Raw genomic sequence first — 19,546 nt, forward strand, 5'->3', positions numbered from 1 at the left:
TATCTGCATGGTTGCAGGTTAGATTCTCCCTTTTATAGTCAACCTGTTCCAGAAAATGAAACGGAAGAGGATGATTAGCCAGCCTGGGCAAGCCAAATACTTTCGCTTTCAGGCACCCGGTGCCCTTGGCTCGATGGTCTTTTTCCACCATGGATGTCAAGATTTAAGCAGCTTGGACCACTATGGAGGAGGAGCTTTCAGAGCCCGGATAGCTCAGTCGGTAGAGCATCAGACTTTTAATCTGAGGGTCCAGGGTTCAAGTCCCTGTTCGGGCGGTGCCTCTCACCAGCCCATGAGCCCCTGGAGCTGCCAATAGGGCAGTCTTTATGCACATCTGTGAGGAATGCTCAGAGAGATGAAATGTCCTAACTTCCCCCTTTCTAGGCTCCTGTAATCTGCCAGAAATAAAGGTGGCTGAAGGTGATTGCTTGACCAAATATTTCCCAAATACCCTTGTCTATGGCAGCTTACCCGGGCTCCAGTTCAGGCATGTTATCTAGCAAACTTTCAACAAAGGGCCCAAATCCTTCCACCTTGGTCTTTTTTCAGCAGCATAGCTGTTCAGACACATATGCTCCCAGTGGCCCTTCAGGGCTGCTGTGGGAGAAACCTATCTGACAACCGAGGGGCCCTGTCCCTTTAGATTCTCCTTAGTTCTTTCAAATGCTAACACTATTCAGTGGGAAAACAATGCCCACTTATGCATCATCCCTGTCTCATTAGCATGCCAAGTCCCAGAATGCTCAGCGGCCCACTGGATGACACTTATGTGTCTCACCTCAATGTCAATTTCTCCTTCAATGAAGGGCAGATGTTGGCAGGCACTGATTTGGTTAGCTTTGCGCAGTGGCAGTATCATAGCCAATGAGGGTCACCTGAGGCGTGATTATTGCTAATTGAAAACTTTTCCCAATACCCTGCCATGATGACTTGAAATACAGTCAGCACTGGCAATTTTTGAGAGTCTCTGAGGAGACTGAGCAATGTGTTTTAAACAGTAGATAAGTGACGGCTTCTTACGTGCAGACTGAGATGCGTTAGAGTTGAGGAAGTGTGTCACGTGCCTGGTGACACTATAGAGAGCTTTTCTGTCATCACGCAGCCTGGGTAGAACAATCTGGGATTGGCACGCGCTGCTCGTTCTTCACTTGCCTGTATTCAAGAGTGGCCTTGACCTCGTTTTTTGGCCTGGGCTTCTTCTGCTGGACCTGGCAACATGAGGCTAAAGGTGAACTGTCTTTATTTGTAACCCAGTCACTGATTAAGAATACTGGAAGCGTGTTGGGCGGTGTCTTTTTGCAAGGTGAAACAAGGCCCTTGTTTCCGGTGAAAGAGCATTGACCTGTAGGTAAAACTAAGGCAGAAACTTTAGGCGTTCTCCACCTATACCGGACTGGACCCTATCTGCATGGTTGCAGGTTAGATTCTCCCTTTTATAGTCAACCTGTTCCAGAAAATGAAACGGAAGAGGATGATTAGCCAGCCTGGGCAAGCCAAATACTTTCGCTTTCAGGCACCCGGTGCCCTTGGCTCGATGGTCTTTTTCCACCATGGATGTCAAGATTTAAGCAGCTTGGACCACTATGGAGGGGGAGCTTTCAGAGCCCGGATAGCTCAGTCGGTAGAGCATCAGACTTTTAATCTGAGGGTCCAGGGTTCAAGTCCCTGTTCGGGCGGTGCCTCTCACCAACCCTTGAGCCCCTGGAGCTGCCAATAGGGCAGTCTTTATGCACATCTGTGAGGAGTGCTCAGAGAGATGAAATGTCCTAACTTCCCCCTTTCTAGGCTCCTGTAATCTGCCAGAAATAAAGGTGGCTGAAGGTGATTGCTTGACCAAATATTTCCCAAATACCCTTGTCTATGGCAGCTTACCTGGGCTCCAGTTCAGGCATGTTATCTAGCAAACTTTCAACAAAGGGCCCAAATCCTTCCACCTTGGTCTTTTTTCAGCAGCATAGCTGTTCAGACACATATGCTCCCAGTGGCCCTTCAGGGCTGCTGTGGGAGAAACCTATCTGACAACCGAGGGGCCCTGTCCCTTTAGATTCTCCTTAGTTCTTTCAAATGCTAACACTATTCAGTGGGTAAACAATGCCCACTTATGCATCATCCCTGTCTCATTAGCATGCCAAGTCCCAGAATGCTCAGCGGCCCACTGGATGACACTTATGTGTCTCACCTCAATGTCAATTTCTCCTTCAATGAAGGGCAGATGTTGGCAGGCACCGATTTGGTTAGCTTTGCGCAGTGGCAGTATCATAGCCAATGAGGTTCACCTGAGGCGTGATTATTGCTAATTGAAAACTTTTCCCAATACCCCGCCATGATGACTTGAAATACAGTCAGCACTGGCAATTTTTGAGAGTCTCTGAGGAGACTGAGCAATGTGTTTTAAACAGTAGATAAGTGACGGCTTCTTACGTGCAGACTGAGATGCGTTAGAGTTGAGGAAGTGTGTCACGTGCCTGGTGACACTATAGAGAGCTTTTCTGTCATCACGCAGCCTGGGTAGAACAATCTGGGATTGGCACGCGCTGCTCGTTCTTCACTTGCCTGTATTCAAGAGTGGTCTCGACCTCGTTTTTTGGCCTGGGTTTCTTCTGCTGGACCTGGCAACATGAGGCTAAAGGTGAACTGTCTTTATTTGTAACCCAGTCACTGATTAAGAATACTGGAAGCGTGTTGGGCGGTGTCTTTTTGCAAGGTGAAACAAGGCCCTTGTTTCCGGTGAAAGAGCATTGACCTGTAGGTAAAACTAAGGCAGAAACTTTAGGCGTTCTCCACCTATACCGGACTGGACCCTATCTGCATGGTTGCAGGTTAGATTCTCCCTTTTATAGTCAACCTGTTCCAGAAAATGAAACGGAAGAGGATGATTAGCCAGCCTGGGCAAGCCAAATACTTTCGCTTTCAGGCACCCGGTGCCCTTGGCTCGATGGTCTTTTTCCACCATGGATGTCAAGATTTAAGCAGCTTGGACCACTATGGAGGAGGAGCTTTCAGAGCCCGGATAGCTCAGTCGGTAGAGCATCAGACTTTTAATCTGAGGGTCCAGGGTTCAAGTCCCTGTTCGGGCGGTGCCTCTCACCAACCGTTGAGCCCCTGGAGCTGCCAATAGGGCAGTCTTTATGCACATCTGTGAGGAATGCTCAGAGAGATGAAATGTCCTAACTTCCCCCTTTCTAGGCTCCTGTAATCTGCCAGAAATAAAGGTGGCTGAAGGTGATTGCTTGACCAAATATTTCCCAAATACCCTTGTCTATGGCAGCTTACCTGGGCTCCAGTTCAGGCATGTTATCTAGCAAACTTTCAACAAAGGACCCAAATCCTTCCACCTTGGTCTTTTTTCAGCAGCATAGCTGTTCAGACACATATGCTCCCAGTGGCCCTTCAGGGCTGCTGTGGGAGAAACCTATCTGACAACCGAGGGGCCCTGTCCCTTTAGATTCTCCTTAGTTCTTTCAAATGCTAACACTATTCAGTGGGTAAACAATGCCCACTTATGCATCATCCCTGTCTCATTAGCATGCCAAGTCCCAGAATGCTCAGCGGCCCACTGGATGACACTTATGTGTCTCACCTCAATGTCAATTTCTCCTTCAATGAAGGGCAGATGTTGGCAGGCACCGATTTGGTTAGCTTTGCGCAGTGGCAGTATCATAGCCAATGAGGTTCACCTGAGGCGTGATTATTGCTAATTGAAAACTTTTCCCAATACCCCGCCATGATGACTTGAAATACAGTCAGCACTGGCAATTTTTGAGAGTCTCTGAGGAGACTGAGCAATGTGTTTTAAACAGTAGATAAGTGACGGCTTCTTACGTGCAGACTGAGATGCGTTAGAGTTGAGGAAGTGTGTCACGTGCCTGGTGACACTATAGAGAGCTTTTCTGTCATCACGCAGCCTGGGTAGAACAATCTGGGATTGGCACGCGCTGCTCGTTCTTCACTTGCCTGTATTCAAGAGTGGCCTTGACCTCGTTTTTTGGCCTGGGTTTCTTCTGCTGGACCTGGCAACATGAGGCTAAAGGTGAACTGTCTTTATTTGTAACCCAGTCACTGATTAAGAATACTGGAAGCGTGTTGGGCGGTGTCTTTTTGCAAGGTGAAACAAGGCCCTTGTTTCCGGTGAAAGAGCATTGACCTGTAGGTAAAACTAAGGCAGAAACTTTAGGCGTTCTCCACCTATACCGGACTGGACCCTATCTGCATGGTTGCAGGTTAGATTCTCCCTTTTATAGTCAACCTGTTCCAGAAAATGAAACGGAAGAGGATGATTAGCCAGCCTGGGCAAGCCAAATACTTTCGCTTTCAGGCACCCGGTGCCCTTGGCTCGATGGTCTTTTTCCACCATGGATGTCAAGATTTAAGCAGCTTGGACCACTATGGAGGAGGAGCTTTCAGAGCCCGGATAGCTCAGTCGGTAGAGCATCAGACTTTTAATCTGAGGGTCCAGGGTTCAAGTCCCTGTTCGGGCGGTGCCTCTCACCAACCCCTGAGCCCCTGGAGCTGCCAATAGGGCAGTCTTTATGCACATCTGTGAGGAATGCTCAGAGAGATGAAATGTCCTAACTTCCCCCTTTCTAGGCTCCTGTAATCTGCCAGAAATAAAGGTGGCTGAAGGTGATTGCTTGACCAAATATTTCCCAAATACCCTTGTCTATGGCAGCTTACCCGGGCTCCAGTTCAGGCATGTTATCTAGCAAACTTTCAACAAAGGCCCCAAATCCTTCCACCTTGGTCTTTTTTCAGCAGCATAGCTGTTCAGACACATATGCTCCCAGTGGCCCTTCAGGGCTGCTGTGGGAGAAACCTATCTGACAACCGAGGGGCCCTGTCCCTTTAGATTCTCCTTAGTTCTTTCAAATGCTAACACTATTCAGTGGGTAAACAATGCCCACTTATGCATCATCCCTGTCTCATTAGCATGCCAAGTCCCAGAATGCTCAGCGGCCCACTGGATGACACTTATGTGTCTCACCTCAATGTCAATTTCTCCTTCAATGAAGGGCAGATGTTGGCAGGCACCGATTTGGTTAGCTTTGCGCAGTGGCAGTATCATAGCCAATGAGGTTCACCTGAGGCGTGATTATTGCTAATTGAAAACTTTTCCCAATACCCCGCCATGATGACTTGAAATACAGTCAGCACTGGCAATTTTTGAGAGTCTCTGAGGAGACTGAGCAATGTGTTTTAAACAGTAGATAAGTGACGGCTTCTTACGTGCAGACTGAGATGCGTTAGAGTTGAGGAAGTGTGTCACGTGCCTGGTGACACTATAGAGAGCTTTTCTGTCATCACGCAGCCTGGGTAGAACAATCTGGGATTGGCACGCGCTGCTCGTTCTTCACTTGCCTGTATTCAAGAGTGGCCTTGACCTCGTTTTTTGGCCTGGGTTTCTTCTGCTGGACCTGGCAACATGAGGCTAAAGGTGAACTGTCTTTATTTGTAACCCAGTCACTGATTAAGAATACTGGAAGCGTGTTGGGCGGTGTCTTTTTGCAAGGTGAAACAAGGCCCTTGTTTCCGGTGAAAGAGCATTGACCTGTAGGTAAAACTAAGGCAGAAACTTTAGGCGTTCTCCACCTATACCGGACTGGACCCTATCTGCATGGTTGCAGGTTAGATTCTCCCTTTTATAGTCAACCTGTTCCAGAAAATGAAACGGAAGAGGATGATTAGCCAGCCTGGGCAAGCCAAATACTTTCGCTTTCAGGCACCCGGTGCCCTTGGCTCGATGGTCTTTTTCCACCATGGATGTCAAGATTTAAGCAGCTTGGACCACTATGGAGGAGGAGCTTTCAGAGCCCGGATAGCTCAGTCGGTAGAGCATCAGACTTTTAATCTGAGGGTCCAGGGTTCAAGTCCCTGTTCGGGCGGTGCCTCTCACCAACCCCTGAGCCCCTGGAGCTGCCAATAGGGCAGTCTTTATGCACATCTGTGCGGAATGCTCAGAGAGATGAAATGTCCTAACTTCCCCCTTTCTAGGCTCCTGTAATCTGCCAGAAATAAAGGTGGCTGAAGGTGATTGCTTGACCAAATATTTCCCAAATACCCTTGTCTATGGCAGCTTACCTGGGCTCCAGTTCAGGCATGTTATCTAGCAAACTTTCAACAAAGGGCCCAAATCCTTCCACCTTGGTCTTTTTTCAGCAGCATAGCTGTTCAGACACATATGCTCCCAGTGGCCCTTCAGGGCTGCTGTGGGAGAAACCTATCTGACAACCGAGGGGCCCTGTCCCTTTAGATTCTCCTTAGTTCTTTCAAATGCTAACACTATTCAGTGGGTAAACAATGCCCACTTATGCATCATCCCTGTCTCATTAGCATGCCAAGTCCCAGAATGCTCAGCGGCCCACTGGATGACACTTATGTGTCTCACCTCAATGTCAATTTCTCCTTCAATGAAGGGCAGATGTTGGCAGGCACCGATTTGGTTAGCTTTGCGCAGTGGCAGTATCATAGCCAATGAGGGTCACCTGAGGCGTGATTATTGCTAATTGAAAACTTTTCCCAATACCCCGCCATGATGACTTGAAATACAGTCAGCACTGGCAATTTTTGAGAGTCTCTGAGGAGACTGAGCAATGTGTTTTAAACAGTAGATAAGTGACGGCTTCTTACGTGCAGACTGAGATGCGTTAGAGTTGAGGAAGTGTGTCACGTGCCTGGTGACACTATAGAGAGCTTTTCTGTCATCACGCAGCCTGGGTAGAACAATCTGGGATTGGCACGCGCTGCTCGTTCTTCACTTGCCTGTATTCAAGAGTGGCCTCGACCTCGTTTTTTGGCCTGGGTTTCTTCTGCTGGACCTGGCAACATGAGGCTAAAGGTGAACTGTCTTTATTTGTAACCCAGTCACTGATTAAGAATACTGGAAGCGTGTTGGGCGGTGTCTTTTTGCAAGGTGAAACAAGGCCCTTGTTTCCGGTGAAAGAGCATTGACCTGTAGGTAAAACTAAGGCAGAAACTTTAGGCGTTCTCCACCTATACCGGACTGGACCCTATCTGCATGGTTGCAGGTTAGATTCTCCCTTTTATAGTCAACCTGTTCCAGAAAATGAAACGGAAGAGGATGATTAGCCAGCCTGGGCAAGCCAAATACTTTCGCTTTCAGGCACCCGGTGCCCTTGGCTCGATGGTCTTTTTCCACCATGGATGTCAAGATTTAAGCAGCTTGGACCACTATGGAGGAGGAGCTTTCAGAGCCCGGATAGCTCAGTCGGTAGAGCATCAGACTTTTAATCTGAGGGTCCAGGGTTCAAGTCCCTGTTCGGGCGGTGCCTCTCACCAACCCTAGAGCCCCTGGAGCTGCCAATAGGGCAGTCTTTATGCACATCTGTGCGGAATGCTCAGAGAGATGAAATGTCCTAACTTCCCCCTTTCTAGGCTCCTGTAATCTGCCAGAAATAAAGGTGGCTGAAGGTGATTGCTTGACCAAATATTTCCCAAATACCCTTGTCTATGGCAGCTTACCTGGGCTCCAGTTCAGGCATGTTATCTAGCAAACTTTCAACAAAGGGCCCAAATCCTTCCACCTTGGTCTTTTTTCAGCAGCATAGCTGTTCAGACACATATGCTCCCAGTGGCCCTTCAGGGCTGCTGTGGGAGAAACCTATCTGACAACCGAGGGGCCCTGTCCCTTTAGATTCTCCTTAGTTCTTTCAAATGCTAACACTATTCAGTGGGTAAACAATGCCCACTTATGCATCATCCCTGTCTCATTAGCATGCCAAGTCCCAGAATGCTCAGCGGCCCACTGGATGACACTTATGTGTCTCACCTCAATGTCAATTTCTCCTTCAATGAAGGGCAGATGTTGGCAGGCACCGATTTGGTTAGCTTTGCGCAGTGGCAGTATCATAGCCAATGAGGTTCACCTGAGGCGTGATTATTGCTAATTGAAAACTTTTCCCAATACCCCGCCATGATGACTTGAAATACAGTCAGCACTGGCAATTTTTGAGAGTCTCTGAGGAGACTGAGCAATGTGTTTTAAACAGTAGATAAGTGACGGCTTCTTACGTGCAGACTGAGATGCGTTAGAGTTGAGGAAGTGTGTCACGTGCCTGGTGACACTATAGAGAGCTTTTCTGTCATCACGCAGCCTGGGTAGAACAATCTGGGATTGGCACGCGCTGCTCGTTCTTCACTTGCCTGTATTCAAGAGTGGTCTCGACCTCGTTTTTTGGCCTGGGTTTCTTCTGCTGGACCTGGCAACATGAGGCTAAAGGTGAACTGTCTTTATTTGTAACCCAGTCACTGATTAAGAATACTGGAAGCGTGTTGGGCGGTGTCTTTTTGCAAGGTGAAACAAGGCCCTTGTTTCCGGTGAAAGAGCATTGACCTGTAGGTAAAACTAAGGCAGAAACTTTAGGCGTTCTCCACCTATACCGGACTGGACCCTATCTGCATGGTTGCAGGTTAGATTCTCCCTTTTATAGTCAACCTGTTCCAGAAAATGAAACGGAAGAGGATGATTAGCCAGCCTGGGCAAGCCAAATACTTTCGCTTTCAGGCACCCGGTGCCCTTGGCTCGATGGTCTTTTTCCACCATGGATGTCAAGATTTAAGCAGCTTGGACCACTATGGAGGAGGAGCTTTCAGAGCCCGGATAGCTCAGTCGGTAGAGCATCAGACTTTTAATCTGAGGGTCCAGGGTTCAAGTCCCTGTTCGGGCGGTGCCTCTCACCAGCCCATGAGCCCCTGGAGCTGCCAATAGGGCAGTCTTTATGCACATCTGTGAGGAATGCTCAGAGAGATGAAATGTCCTAACTTCCCCCTTTCTAGGCTCCTGTAATCTGCCAGAAATAAAGGTGGCTGAAGGTGATTGCTTGACCAAATATTTCCCAAATACCCTTGTCTATGGCAGCTTACCCGGGCTCCAGTTCAGGCATGTTATCTAGCAAACTTTCAACAAAGGGCCCAAATCCTTCCACCTTGGTCTTTTTTCAGCAGCATAGCTGTTCAGACACATATGCTCCCAGTGGCCCTTCAGGGCTGCTGTGGGAGAAACCTATCTGACAACCGAGGGGCCCTGTCCCTTTAGATTCTCCTTAGTTCTTTCAAATGCTAACACTATTCAGTGGGAAAACAATGCCCACTTATGCATCATCCCTGTCTCATTAGCATGCCAAGTCCCAGAATGCTCAGCGGCCCACTGGATGACACTTATGTGTCTCACCTCAATGTCAATTTCTCCTTCAATGAAGGGCAGATGTTGGCAGGCACCGATTTGGTTAGCTTTGCGCAGTGGCAGTATCATAGCCAATGAGGGTCACCTGAGGCGTGATTATTGCTAATTGAAAACTTTTCCCAATACCCTGCCATGATGACTTGAAATACAGTCAGCACTGGCAATTTTTGAGAGTCTCTGAGGAGACTGAGCAATGTGTTTTAAACAGTAGATAAGTGACGGCTTCTTACGTGCAGACTGAGATGCGTTAGAGTTGAGGAAGTGTGTCACGTGCCTGGTGACACTATAGAGAGCTTTTCTGTCATCACGCAGCCTGGGTAGAACAATCTGGGATTGGCACGCGCTGCTCGTTCTTCACTTGCCTGTATTCAAGAGTGGCCTTGACCTCGTTTTTTGGCCTGGGTTTCTTCTGCTGGACCTGGCAACATGAGGCTAAAGGTGAACTGTCTTTATTTGTAACCCAGTCACTGATTAAGAATACTGGAAGCGTGTTGGGCGGTGTCTTTTTGCAAGGTGAAACAAGGCCCTTGTTTCCGGTGAAAGAGCATTGACCTGTAGGTAAAACTAAGGCAGAAACTTTAGGCGTTCTCCACCTATACCGGACTGGACCCTATCTGCATGGTTGCAGGTTAGATTCTCCCTTTTATAGTCAACCTGTTCCAGAAAATGAAACGGAAGAGGATGATTAGCCAGCCTGGGCAAGCCAAATACTTTCGCTTTCAGGCACCCGGTGCCCTTGGCTCGATGGTCTTTTTCCACCATGGATGTCAAGATTTAAGCAGCTTGGACCACTATGGAGGGGGAGCTTTCAGAGCCCGGATAGCTCAGTCGGTAGAGCATCAGACTTTTAATCTGAGGGTCCAGGGTTCAAGTCCCTGTTCGGGCGGTGCCTCTCACCAACCCTTGAGCCCCTGGAGCTGCCAATAGGGCAGTCTTTATGCACATCTGTGCGGAATGCTCAGAGAGATGAAATGTCCTAACTTCTCCCTTTCTAGGCTCCTGTAATCTGCCAGAAATAAAGGTGGCTGAAGGTGATTGCTTGACCAAATATTTCCCAAATACCCTTGTCTATGGCAGCTTACCTGGGCTCCAGTTCAGGCATGTTATCTAGCAAACTTTCAACAAAGGGCCCAAATCCTTCCACCTTGGTCTTTTTTCAGCAGCATAGCTGTTCAGACACATATGCTCCCAGTGGCCCTTCAGGGCTGCTGTGGGAGAAACCTATCAGACAACCGAGGGGCCCTGTCCCTTTCGATTCTCCTTAGTTCTTTCAAATGCTAACACTATTCAGTGGGTAAACAATGCCCACTTATGCATCATCCCTGTCTCATTAGCATGCCAAGTCCCAGAATGCTCAGCGGCCCACTGGATGACACTTATGTGTCTCACCTCAATGTCAATTTCTCCTTCAATGAAGGGCAGATGTTGGCAGGCACCGATTTGGTTAGCTTTGCGCAGTGGCAGTATCATAGCCAATGAGGTTCACCTGAGGCGTGATTATTGCTAATTGAAAACTTTTCCCAATACTCCGCCATGATGACTTGAAATACAGTCAGCACTGGCAATTTTTGAGAGTCTCTCAGGAGACTGAGCAATGTGTTTTAAACAGTAGATAAGTGACGGCTTCTTACGTGCAGACTGAGATGCGTTAGAGTTGAGGAAGTGTGTCACGTGCCTGGTGACACTATAGAGAGCTTTTCTGTCATCACGCAGCCTGGGTAGAACAATCTGGGATTGGCACGCGCTGCTCGTTCTTCACTTGCCTGTATTCAAGAGTGGTCTCGACCTCGTTTTTTGGCCTGGGTTTCTTCTGCTGGACCTGGCAACATGAGGCTAAAGGTGAACTGTCTTTATTTGTAACCCAGTCACTGATTAAGAATACTGGAAGCGTGTTGGGCGGTGTCTTTTTGCAAGGTGAAACAAGGCCCTTGTTTCCGGTGAAAGAGCATTGACCTGTAGGTAAAACTAAGGCAGAAACTTTAGGCGTTCTCCACCTATACCGGACTGGACCCTATCTGCATGGTTGCAGGTTAGATTCTCCCTTTTATAGTCAACCTGTTCCAGAAAATGAAACGGAAGAGGATGATTAGCCAGCCTGGGCAAGCCAAATACTTTCGCTTTCAGGCACCCGGTGCCCTTGGCTCGATGGTCTTTTTCCACCATGGATGTCAAGATTTAAGCAGCTTGGACCACTATGGAGGAGGAGCTTTCAGAGCCCGGATAGCTCAGTCGGTAGAGCATCAGACTTTTAATCTGAGGGTCCAGGGTTCAAGTCCCTGTTCGGGCGGTGCCTCTCACCAACCCTAGAGCCCCTGGAGCTGCCAATAGGGCAGTCTTTATGCACATCTGTGAGGAGTGCTCAGAGAGATGAAATGTCCTAACTTCCCCCTTTCTAGGCTCCTGTAATCTGCCAGAAATAAAGGTGGCTGAAGGTGATTGCTTGACCAAATATTTCCCAAATACCCTTGTCTATGGCAGCTTACCTGGGCTCCAGTTCAGGCATGTTATCTAGCAAACTTTCAACAAAGGACCCAAATCCTTCCACCTTGGTCTTTTTTCAGCAGCATAGCTGTTCAGACACATATGCTCCCAGTGGCCCTTCAGGGCTGCTGTGGGAGAAACCTATCTGACAACCGAGGGGCCCTGTCCCTTTAGATTCTCCTTAGTTCTTTCAAATGCTAACACTATTCAGTGGGTAAACAATGCCCACTTATGCATCATCCCTGTCTCATTAGCATGCCAAGTCCCAGAATGCTCAGCGGCCCACTGGATGACACTTATGTGTCTCACCTCAATGTCAATTTCTCCTTCAATGAAGGGCAGATGTTGGCAGGCACCGATTTGGTTAGCTTTGCGCAGTGGCAGTATCATAGCCAATGAGGGTCACCTGAGGCGTGATTATTGCTAATTGAAAACTTTTCCCAATACCCCGCCATGATGACTTGAAATACAGTCAGCACTGGCAATTTTTGAGAGTCTCTGAGGAGACTGAGCAATGTGTTTTAAACAGTAGATAAGTGACGGCTTCTTACGTGCAGACTGAGATGCGTTAGAGTTGAGGAAGTGTGTCACGTGCCTGGTGACACTATAGAGAGCTTTTCTGTCATCACGCAGCCTGGGTAGAACAATCTGGGATTGGCACGCGCTGCTCGTTCTTCACTTGCCTGTATTCAAGAGTGGCCTCGACCTCGTTTTTTGGCCTGGGTTTCTTCTGCTGGACCTGGCAACATGAGGCTAAAGGTGAACTGTCTTTATTTGTAACCCAGTCACTGATTAAGAATACTGGAAGCGTGTTGGGCGGTGTCTTTTTGCAAGGTGAAACAAGGCCCTTGTTTCCGGTGAAAGAGCATTGACCTGTAGGTAAAACTAAGGCAGAAACTTTAGGCGTTCTCCACCTATACCGGACTGGACCCTATCTGCATGGTTGCAGGTTAGATTCTCCCTTTTATAGTCAACCTGTTCCAGAAAATGAAACGGAAGAGGATGATTAGCCAGCCTGGGCAAGCCAAATACTTTCGCTTTCAGGCACCCGGTGCCCTTGGCTCGATGGTCTTTTTCCACCATGGATGTCAAGATTTAAGCAGCTTGGACCACTATGGAGGAGGAGCTTTCAGAGCCCGGATAGCTCAGTCGGTAGAGCATCAGACTTTTAATCTGAGGGTCCAGGGTTCAAGTCCCTGTTCGGGCGGTGCCTCTCACCAACCCTAGAGCCCCTGGAGCTGCCAATAGGGCAGTCTTTATGCACATCTGTGCGGAATGCTCAGAGAGATGAAATGTCCTAACTTCCCCCTTTCTAGGCTCCTGTAATCTGCCAGAAATAAAGGTGGCTGAAGGTGATTGCTTGACCAAATATTTCCCAAATACCCTTGTCTATGGCAGCTTACCTGGGCTCCAGTTCAGGCATGTTATCTAGCAAACTTTCAACAAAGGGCCCAAATCCTTCCACCTTGGTCTTTTTTCAGCAGCATAGCTGTTCAGACACATATGCTCCCAGTGGCCCTTCAGGGCTGCTGTGGGAGAAACCTATCTGACAACCGAGGGGCCCTGTCCCTTTAGATTCTCCTTAGTTCTTTCAAATGCTAACACTATTCAGTGGGTAAACAATGCCCACTTATGCATCATCCCTGTCTCATTAGCATGCCAAGTCCCAGAATGCTCAGCGGCCCACTGGATGACACTTATGTGTCTCACCTCAATGTCAATTTCTCCTTCAATGAAGGGCAGATGTTGGCAGGCACCGATTTGGTTAGCTTTGCGCAGTGGCAGTATCATAGCCAATGAGGTTCACCTGAGGCGTGATTATTGCTAATTGAAAACTTTTCCCAATACCCCGCCATGATGACTTGAAATACAGTCAGCACTGGCAATTTTTGAGAGTCTCTGAGGAGACTGAGCAATGTGTTTTAAACAGTAGATAAGTGACGGCTTCTTACGTGCAGACTGAGATGCGTTAGAGTTGAGGAAGTGTGTCACGTGCCTGGTGACACTATAGAGAGCTTTTCTGTCATCACGCAGCCTGGGTAGAACAATCTGGGATTGGCACGCGCTGCTCGTTCTTCACTTGCCTGTATTCAAGAGTGGTCTCGACCTCGTTTTTTGGCCTGGGTTTCTTCTGCTGGACCTGGCAACATGAGGCTAAAGGTGAACTGTCTTTATTTGTAACCCAGTCACTGATTAAGAATACTGGAAGCGTGTTGGGCGGTGTCTTTTTGCAAGGTGAAACAAGGCCCTTGTTTCCGGTGAAAGAGCATTGACCTGTAGGTAAAACTAAGGCAGAAACTTTAGGCGTTCTCCACCTATACCGGACTGGACCCTATCTGCATGGTTGCAGGTTAGATTCTCCCTTTTATAGTCAACCTATTCCAGAAAATGAAACGGAAGAGGATGATTAGCCAGCCTGGGCAAGCCAAATACTTTCGCTTTCAGGCACCCGGTGCCCTTGGCTCGATGGTCTTTTTCCACCATGGATGTCAAGATTTAAGCAGCTTGGACCACTATGGAGGAGGAGCTTTCAGAGCCCGGATAGCTCAGTCGGTAGAGCATCAGACTTTTAATCTGAGGGTCCAGGGTTCAAGTCCCTGTTCGGGCGGTGCCTCTCACCAACCCTAGAGCCCCTGGAGCTGCCAATAGGGCAGTCTTTATGCACATCTGTGAGGAATGCTCAGAGAGATGAAATGTCCTAACTTCCCCCTTTCTAGGCTCCTGTAATCTGCCAGAAATAAAGGTGGCTGAAGGTGATTGCTTGACCAAATATTTCCCAAATACCCTTGTCTATGGCAGCTTACCTGGGCTCCAGTTCAGGCATGTTATCTAGCAAACTTTCAACAAATGACCCAAATCCTTCCACCTTGGTCTTTTTTCAGCAGCATAGCTGTTCAGACACATATGCTCCCAGTGGCCCTTCAGGGCTGCTGTGGGAGAAACCTATCTGACAACCGAGGGGCCCTGTCCCTTTAGATTCTCCTTAGTTCTTTCAAATGCTAACACTATTCAGTGGGTAAACAATGCCCACTTATGCATCATCCCTGTCTCATTAGCATGCCAAGTCCCAGAATGCTCAGCGGCCCACTGGATGACACTTATGTGTCTCACCTCAATGTCAATTTCTCCTTCAATGAAGGGCAGATGTTGGCAGGCACCGATTTGGTTAGCTTTGCGCAGTGGCAGTATCATAGCCAATGAGGGTCACCTGAGGCGTGATTATTGCTAATTGAAAACTTTTCCCAATACCCCGCCATGATGACTTGAAATACAGTCAGCACTGGCAATTTTTGAGAGTCTCTGAGGAGACTGAGCAATGTGTTTTAAACAGTAGATAAGTGACGGCTTCTTACGTGCAGACTGAGATGCGTTAGAGTTGAGGAAGTGTGTCATGTGCCTGGTGACACTATAGAGAGCTTTTCTGTCATCACGCAGCCTGGGTAGAACAATCTGGGATTGGCACGCGCTGCTCGTTCTTCACTTGCCTGTATTCAAGAGTGGCCTCGACCTCGTTTTTTGGCCTGGGTTTCTTCTGCTGGACCTGGCAACATGAGGCTAAAGGTGAACTGTCTTTATTTGTAACCCAGTCACTGATTAAGAATACTGGAAGCGTGTTGGGCGGTGTCTTTTTGCAAGGTGAAACAAGGCCCTTGTTTCCGGTGAAAGAGCATTGACCTGTAGGTAAAACTAAGGCAGAAACTTTAGGCGTTCTCCACCTATACCGGACTGGACCCTATCTGCATGGTTGCAGGTTAGATTCTCCCTTTTATAGTCAACCTGTTCCAGAAAATGAAACGGAAGAGGATGATTAGCCAGCCTGGGCAAGCCAAATACTTTCGCTTTCAGGCACCCGGTGCCCTTGGCTCGATGGTCTTTTTCCACCATGGATGTCAAGATTTAAGCAGCTTGGACCACTATGGAGGAGGAGCTTTCAGAGCCCGGATAGCTCAGTCGGTAGAGCATCAGACTTTTAATCTGAGGGTCCAGGGTTCAAGTCCCTATTCGGGCGGTGCCTCTCACCAACCCTTGAGCCCCTGGAGCTGCCAATAGGGCAGTCTTTATGCACATCTGTGAGGAATGCTCAGAGAGATGAAATGTCCTAACTTCCCCCTTTCTAGGCTCCTGTAATCTGCCAGAAATAAAGGTGGCTGAAGGTGATTGCTTGACCAAATATTTCCCAAATACCCTTGTCTATGGCAGCTTACCTGGGCTCCAGTTCAGGCATGTTATCTAGCAAACTTTCAACAAAGGGCCCAAATCCTTCCACCTTGGTCTTTTTTCAGCAGCATAGCTGTTCAGACACATATGCTCCCAGTGGCCCTTCAGGGCTGCTGTGGGAGAAACCTATCTGACAACCGAGGGGCCCTGTCCCTTTAGATTCTCCTTAGTTCTTTCAAATGCTAACACTATTCAGTGGGTAAACAATGCCCACTTATGCATCATCCCTGTCTCATTAGCATGCCAAGTCCCAGAATGCTCAGCAGCCCACTGGATGACACTTATGTGTCTCACCTCAATGTCAATTTCTCCTTCAATGAAGGGCAGATGTTGGCAGGCACCGATTTGGTTAGCTTTGCGCAGTGGCAGTATCATAGCCAATGAGGTTCACCTGAGGCGTGATTATTGCTAATTGAAAACTTTTCCCAATACCCCGCCATGATGACTTGAAATACAGTCAGCACTGGCAATTTTTGAGAGTCTCTGAGGAGACTGAGCAATGTGTTTTAAACAGTAGATAAGTGACGGCTTCTTACGTGCAGACTGAGATGCGTTAGAGTTGAGGAAGTGTGTCACGTGCCTGGTGACACTATAGAGAGCTTTTCTGTCATCACGCAGCCTGGGTAGAACAATCTGGGATTGGCATGCGCTGCTCGTTCTTCACTTGCCTGTATTCAAGAGTGGCCTCGACCTCGTTTTTTGGCCTGGGTTTCTTCTGCTGGACCTGGCAACATGAGGCTAAAGGTGAACTGTCTTTATTTGTAACCCAGTCACTGATTAAGAATACTGGAAGCATGTTGGGCGGTGTCTTTTTGCAAGGTGAAACAAGGCCCTTGTTTCCGGTGAAAGAGCATTGACCTGTAGGTAAAACTAAGGCAGAAACTTTAGGCGTTCTCCACCTATACCGGACTGGACCCTATCTGCATGGTTGCAGGTTAGATTCTCCCTTTTATAGTCAACCTGTTCCAGAAAATGAAACGGAAGAGGATGATTAGCCAGCCTGGGCAAGCCAAATACTTTCGCTTTCAGGCACCCGGTGCCCTTGGCTCGATGGTCTTTTTCCACCATGGATGTCAAGATTTAAGCAGCTTGGACCACTATGGAGGAGGAGCTTTCAGAGCCCGGATAGCTCAGTCGGTAGAGCATCAGACTTTTAATCTGAGGGTCCAGGGTTCAAGTCCCTGTTCGGGCGGTGCCTCTCACCAACCCTTGAGCCCCTGGAGCTGCCAATAGGGCAGTCTTTATGCACATCTGTGAGGAATGCTCAGAGAGATGAAATGTCCTAACTTCCCCCTTTCTAGGCTCCTGTAATCTGCCAGAAATAAAGGTGGCTGAAGGTGATTGCTTGACCAAATATTTCCCAAATACCCTTGTCTATGGCAGCTTACCTGGGCTCCAGTTCAGGCATGTTATCTAGCAAACTTTCAACAAAGGGCCCAAATCCTTCCACCTTGGTCTTTTTTCAGCAGCATAGCTGTTCAGACACATATGCTCCCAGTGGCCCTTCAGGGCTGCTGTGGGAGAAACCTATCTGACAACCGAGGGGCCCTGTCCCTTTAGATTCTCCTTAGTTCTTTCAAATGCTAACACTATTCAGTGGGTAAACAATGCCCACTTATGCATCATCCCTGTCTCATTAGCATGCCAAGTCCCAGAATGCTCAGCGGCCCACTGGATGACACTTATGTGTCTCACCTCAATGTCAATTTCTCCTTCAATGAAGGGCAGATGTTGGCAGGCACCGATTTGGTTAGCTTTGCGCAGTGGCAGTATCATAGCCAATGAGGGTCACCTGAGGCGTGATTATTGCTAATTGAAAACTTTTCCCAATACCCCGCCATGATGACTTGAAATACAGTCAGCACTGGCAATTTTTGAGAGTCTCTGAGGAGACTGAGCAATGTGTTTTAAACAGTAGATAAGTGACGGCTTCTTACGTGCAGACTGAGATGTGTTAGAGTTGAGGAAGTGTGTCACGTGCCTGGTGACACTATAGAGAGCTTTTCTGTCATCACGCAGCCTGGGTAGAACAATCTGGGATTGGCACGCGCTGCTCGTTCTTCACTTGCCTGTATTCAAGAGTGGCCTCGACCTCGTTTTTTGGCCTGGGTTTCTTCTGCTGGACCTGGCAACATGAGGCTAAAGGTGAACTGTCTTTATTTGTAACCCAGTCACTGATTAAGAATACTGGAAGCGTGTTGGGCGGTGTCTTTTTGCAAGGTGAAACAAGGCCCTTGTTTCCGGTGAAAGAGCATTGACCTGTAGGTAAAACTAAGGCAGAAACTTTAGGCGTTCTCCACCTATACCGGACTGGACCCTATCTGCATGGTTGCAGGTTAGATTCTCCCTTTTATAGTCAACCTGTTCCAGAAAATGAAACGGAAGAGGATGATTAGCCAGCCTGGGCAAGCCAAATACTTTCGCTTTCAGGCACCCGGTGCCCTTGGCTCGATGGTCTTTTTCCACCATGGATGTCAAGATTTAAGCAGCTTGGACCACTATGGAGGAGGAGCTTTCAGAGCCCGGATAGCTCAGTCGGTAGAGCATCAGACTTTTAATCTGAGGGTCCAGGGTTCAAGTCCCTATTCGGGCGGTGCCTCTCACCAACCCTTGAGCCCCTGGAGCTGCCAATAGGGCAGTCTTTATGCACATCTGTGAGGAATGCTCAGAGAGATGAAATGTCCTAACTTCCCCCTTTCTAGGCTCCTGTAATCTGCCAGAAATAAAGGTGGCTGAAGGTGATTGCTTGACCAAATATTTCCCAAATACCCTTGTCTATGGCAGCTTACCTGGGCTCCAGTTCAGGCATGTTATCTAGCAAACTTTCAACAAAGGGCCCAAATCCTTCCACCTTGGTCTTTTTTCAGCAGCATAGCTGTTCAGACACATATGCTCCCAGTGGCCCTTCAGGGCTGCTGTGGGAGAAACCTATCTGACAACCGAGGGGCCCTGTCCCTTTAGATTCTCCTTAGTTCTTTCAAATGCTAACACTATTCAGTGGGTAAACAATGCCCACTTATGCATCATCCCTGTCTCATTAGCATGCCAAGTCCCAGAATGCTCAGCAGCCCACTGGATGACACTTATGTGTCTCACCTCAATGTCAATTTCTCCTTCAATGAAGGGCAGATGTTGGCAGGCACCGATTTGGTTAGCTTTGCGCAGTGGCAGTATCATAGCCAATGAGGTTCACCTGAGGCGTGATTATTGCTAATTGAAAACTTTTCCCAATACCCCGCCATGATGACTTGAAATACAGTCAGCACTGGCAATTTTTGAGAGTCTCTGAGGAGACTGAGCAATGTGTTTTAAACAGTAGATAAGTGACGGCTTCTTACGTGCAGACTGAGATGCGTTAGAGTTGAGGAAGTGTGTCACGTGCCTGGTGACACTATAGAGAGCTTTTCTGTCATCACGCAGCCTGGGTAGAACAATCTGGGATTGGCATGCGCTGCTCGTTCTTCACTTGCCTGTATTCAAGAGTGGCCTCGACCTCGTTTTTTGGCCTGGGTTTCTTCTGCTGGACCTGGCAACATGAGGCTAAAGGTGAACTGTCTTTATTTGTAACCCAGTCACTGATTAAGAATACTGGAAGCATGTTGGGCGGTGTCTTTTTGCAAGGTGAAACAAGGCCCTTGTTTCCGGTGAAAG

At 48.2% G+C, this 19,546-nt stretch overlaps 26 non-coding genes across 26 annotated transcripts; all 26 read left to right on the top strand.

Annotated features, from left to right (window-relative positions):
• The first annotated feature begins 202 nt into the window (after positions 1–202).
• Positions 203–275, top strand: TRNAK-UUU (transfer RNA lysine (anticodon UUU)). Its single transcript has one exon. It is a non-coding gene; the product is annotated as a tRNA-Lys (tRNA).
• Positions 276–835: 560 nt separating this feature from the next.
• Positions 836–976, top strand: LOC143964795 (U4 spliceosomal RNA). Its single transcript, XR_013271257.1, has one exon. It is a non-coding gene; the product is annotated as a U4 spliceosomal RNA (small nuclear RNA).
• Positions 977–1,603: 627 nt separating this feature from the next.
• TRNAK-UUU (transfer RNA lysine (anticodon UUU)) lies at positions 1,604–1,676 on the top strand. Its single transcript has one exon. It is a non-coding gene; the product is annotated as a tRNA-Lys (tRNA).
• A 560-nt stretch (positions 1,677–2,236) lies between these two features.
• LOC143965017 (U4 spliceosomal RNA) lies at positions 2,237–2,377 on the top strand. The gene has a single exon (XR_013271441.1). It is a non-coding gene; the product is annotated as a U4 spliceosomal RNA (small nuclear RNA).
• A 627-nt stretch (positions 2,378–3,004) lies between these two features.
• Positions 3,005–3,077, top strand: TRNAK-UUU (transfer RNA lysine (anticodon UUU)). The gene has a single exon. It is a non-coding gene; the product is annotated as a tRNA-Lys (tRNA).
• Positions 3,078–3,637: 560 nt separating this feature from the next.
• LOC143965018 (U4 spliceosomal RNA) lies at positions 3,638–3,778 on the top strand. The gene has a single exon (XR_013271442.1). It is a non-coding gene; the product is annotated as a U4 spliceosomal RNA (small nuclear RNA).
• A 627-nt stretch (positions 3,779–4,405) lies between these two features.
• Positions 4,406–4,478, top strand: TRNAK-UUU (transfer RNA lysine (anticodon UUU)). The gene has a single exon. It is a non-coding gene; the product is annotated as a tRNA-Lys (tRNA).
• Positions 4,479–5,038: 560 nt separating this feature from the next.
• LOC143965019 (U4 spliceosomal RNA) lies at positions 5,039–5,179 on the top strand. Its single transcript, XR_013271443.1, has one exon. It is a non-coding gene; the product is annotated as a U4 spliceosomal RNA (small nuclear RNA).
• A 627-nt stretch (positions 5,180–5,806) lies between these two features.
• TRNAK-UUU (transfer RNA lysine (anticodon UUU)) lies at positions 5,807–5,879 on the top strand. Its single transcript has one exon. It is a non-coding gene; the product is annotated as a tRNA-Lys (tRNA).
• A 560-nt stretch (positions 5,880–6,439) lies between these two features.
• LOC143964753 (U4 spliceosomal RNA) lies at positions 6,440–6,580 on the top strand. The gene has a single exon (XR_013271222.1). It is a non-coding gene; the product is annotated as a U4 spliceosomal RNA (small nuclear RNA).
• A 627-nt stretch (positions 6,581–7,207) lies between these two features.
• TRNAK-UUU (transfer RNA lysine (anticodon UUU)) lies at positions 7,208–7,280 on the top strand. The gene has a single exon. It is a non-coding gene; the product is annotated as a tRNA-Lys (tRNA).
• A 560-nt stretch (positions 7,281–7,840) lies between these two features.
• On the top strand, positions 7,841–7,981 carry LOC143965021 (U4 spliceosomal RNA). Its single transcript, XR_013271444.1, has one exon. It is a non-coding gene; the product is annotated as a U4 spliceosomal RNA (small nuclear RNA).
• A 627-nt stretch (positions 7,982–8,608) lies between these two features.
• On the top strand, positions 8,609–8,681 carry TRNAK-UUU (transfer RNA lysine (anticodon UUU)). The gene has a single exon. It is a non-coding gene; the product is annotated as a tRNA-Lys (tRNA).
• Positions 8,682–9,241: 560 nt separating this feature from the next.
• Positions 9,242–9,382, top strand: LOC143964796 (U4 spliceosomal RNA). The gene has a single exon (XR_013271258.1). It is a non-coding gene; the product is annotated as a U4 spliceosomal RNA (small nuclear RNA).
• Positions 9,383–10,009: 627 nt separating this feature from the next.
• TRNAK-UUU (transfer RNA lysine (anticodon UUU)) lies at positions 10,010–10,082 on the top strand. The gene has a single exon. It is a non-coding gene; the product is annotated as a tRNA-Lys (tRNA).
• Positions 10,083–10,642: 560 nt separating this feature from the next.
• LOC143965055 (U4 spliceosomal RNA) lies at positions 10,643–10,783 on the top strand. The gene has a single exon (XR_013271473.1). It is a non-coding gene; the product is annotated as a U4 spliceosomal RNA (small nuclear RNA).
• Positions 10,784–11,410: 627 nt separating this feature from the next.
• On the top strand, positions 11,411–11,483 carry TRNAK-UUU (transfer RNA lysine (anticodon UUU)). The gene has a single exon. It is a non-coding gene; the product is annotated as a tRNA-Lys (tRNA).
• Positions 11,484–12,043: 560 nt separating this feature from the next.
• On the top strand, positions 12,044–12,184 carry LOC143964755 (U4 spliceosomal RNA). Its single transcript, XR_013271223.1, has one exon. It is a non-coding gene; the product is annotated as a U4 spliceosomal RNA (small nuclear RNA).
• Positions 12,185–12,811: 627 nt separating this feature from the next.
• TRNAK-UUU (transfer RNA lysine (anticodon UUU)) lies at positions 12,812–12,884 on the top strand. The gene has a single exon. It is a non-coding gene; the product is annotated as a tRNA-Lys (tRNA).
• Positions 12,885–13,444: 560 nt separating this feature from the next.
• Positions 13,445–13,585, top strand: LOC143965022 (U4 spliceosomal RNA). The gene has a single exon (XR_013271445.1). It is a non-coding gene; the product is annotated as a U4 spliceosomal RNA (small nuclear RNA).
• A 627-nt stretch (positions 13,586–14,212) lies between these two features.
• Positions 14,213–14,285, top strand: TRNAK-UUU (transfer RNA lysine (anticodon UUU)). Its single transcript has one exon. It is a non-coding gene; the product is annotated as a tRNA-Lys (tRNA).
• Positions 14,286–14,845: 560 nt separating this feature from the next.
• On the top strand, positions 14,846–14,986 carry LOC143964756 (U4 spliceosomal RNA). Its single transcript, XR_013271224.1, has one exon. It is a non-coding gene; the product is annotated as a U4 spliceosomal RNA (small nuclear RNA).
• A 1,260-nt stretch (positions 14,987–16,246) lies between these two features.
• LOC143965024 (U4 spliceosomal RNA) lies at positions 16,247–16,387 on the top strand. Its single transcript, XR_013271446.1, has one exon. It is a non-coding gene; the product is annotated as a U4 spliceosomal RNA (small nuclear RNA).
• A 627-nt stretch (positions 16,388–17,014) lies between these two features.
• On the top strand, positions 17,015–17,087 carry TRNAK-UUU (transfer RNA lysine (anticodon UUU)). The gene has a single exon. It is a non-coding gene; the product is annotated as a tRNA-Lys (tRNA).
• Positions 17,088–17,647: 560 nt separating this feature from the next.
• On the top strand, positions 17,648–17,788 carry LOC143964757 (U4 spliceosomal RNA). The gene has a single exon (XR_013271225.1). It is a non-coding gene; the product is annotated as a U4 spliceosomal RNA (small nuclear RNA).
• A 1,260-nt stretch (positions 17,789–19,048) lies between these two features.
• On the top strand, positions 19,049–19,189 carry LOC143965025 (U4 spliceosomal RNA). The gene has a single exon (XR_013271447.1). It is a non-coding gene; the product is annotated as a U4 spliceosomal RNA (small nuclear RNA).
• Positions 19,190–19,546: the final 357 nt, after the last annotated feature.

This window comes from Lithobates pipiens, unplaced genomic scaffold, assembly GCF_037356315.1.
Source record: "Lithobates pipiens isolate NorthernLeopardFrog02 unplaced genomic scaffold, aLitPip1_a1.2 Scaffold_8, whole genome shotgun sequence".
NCBI lineage: Eukaryota > Metazoa > Chordata > Amphibia > Anura > Ranidae > Lithobates > Lithobates pipiens.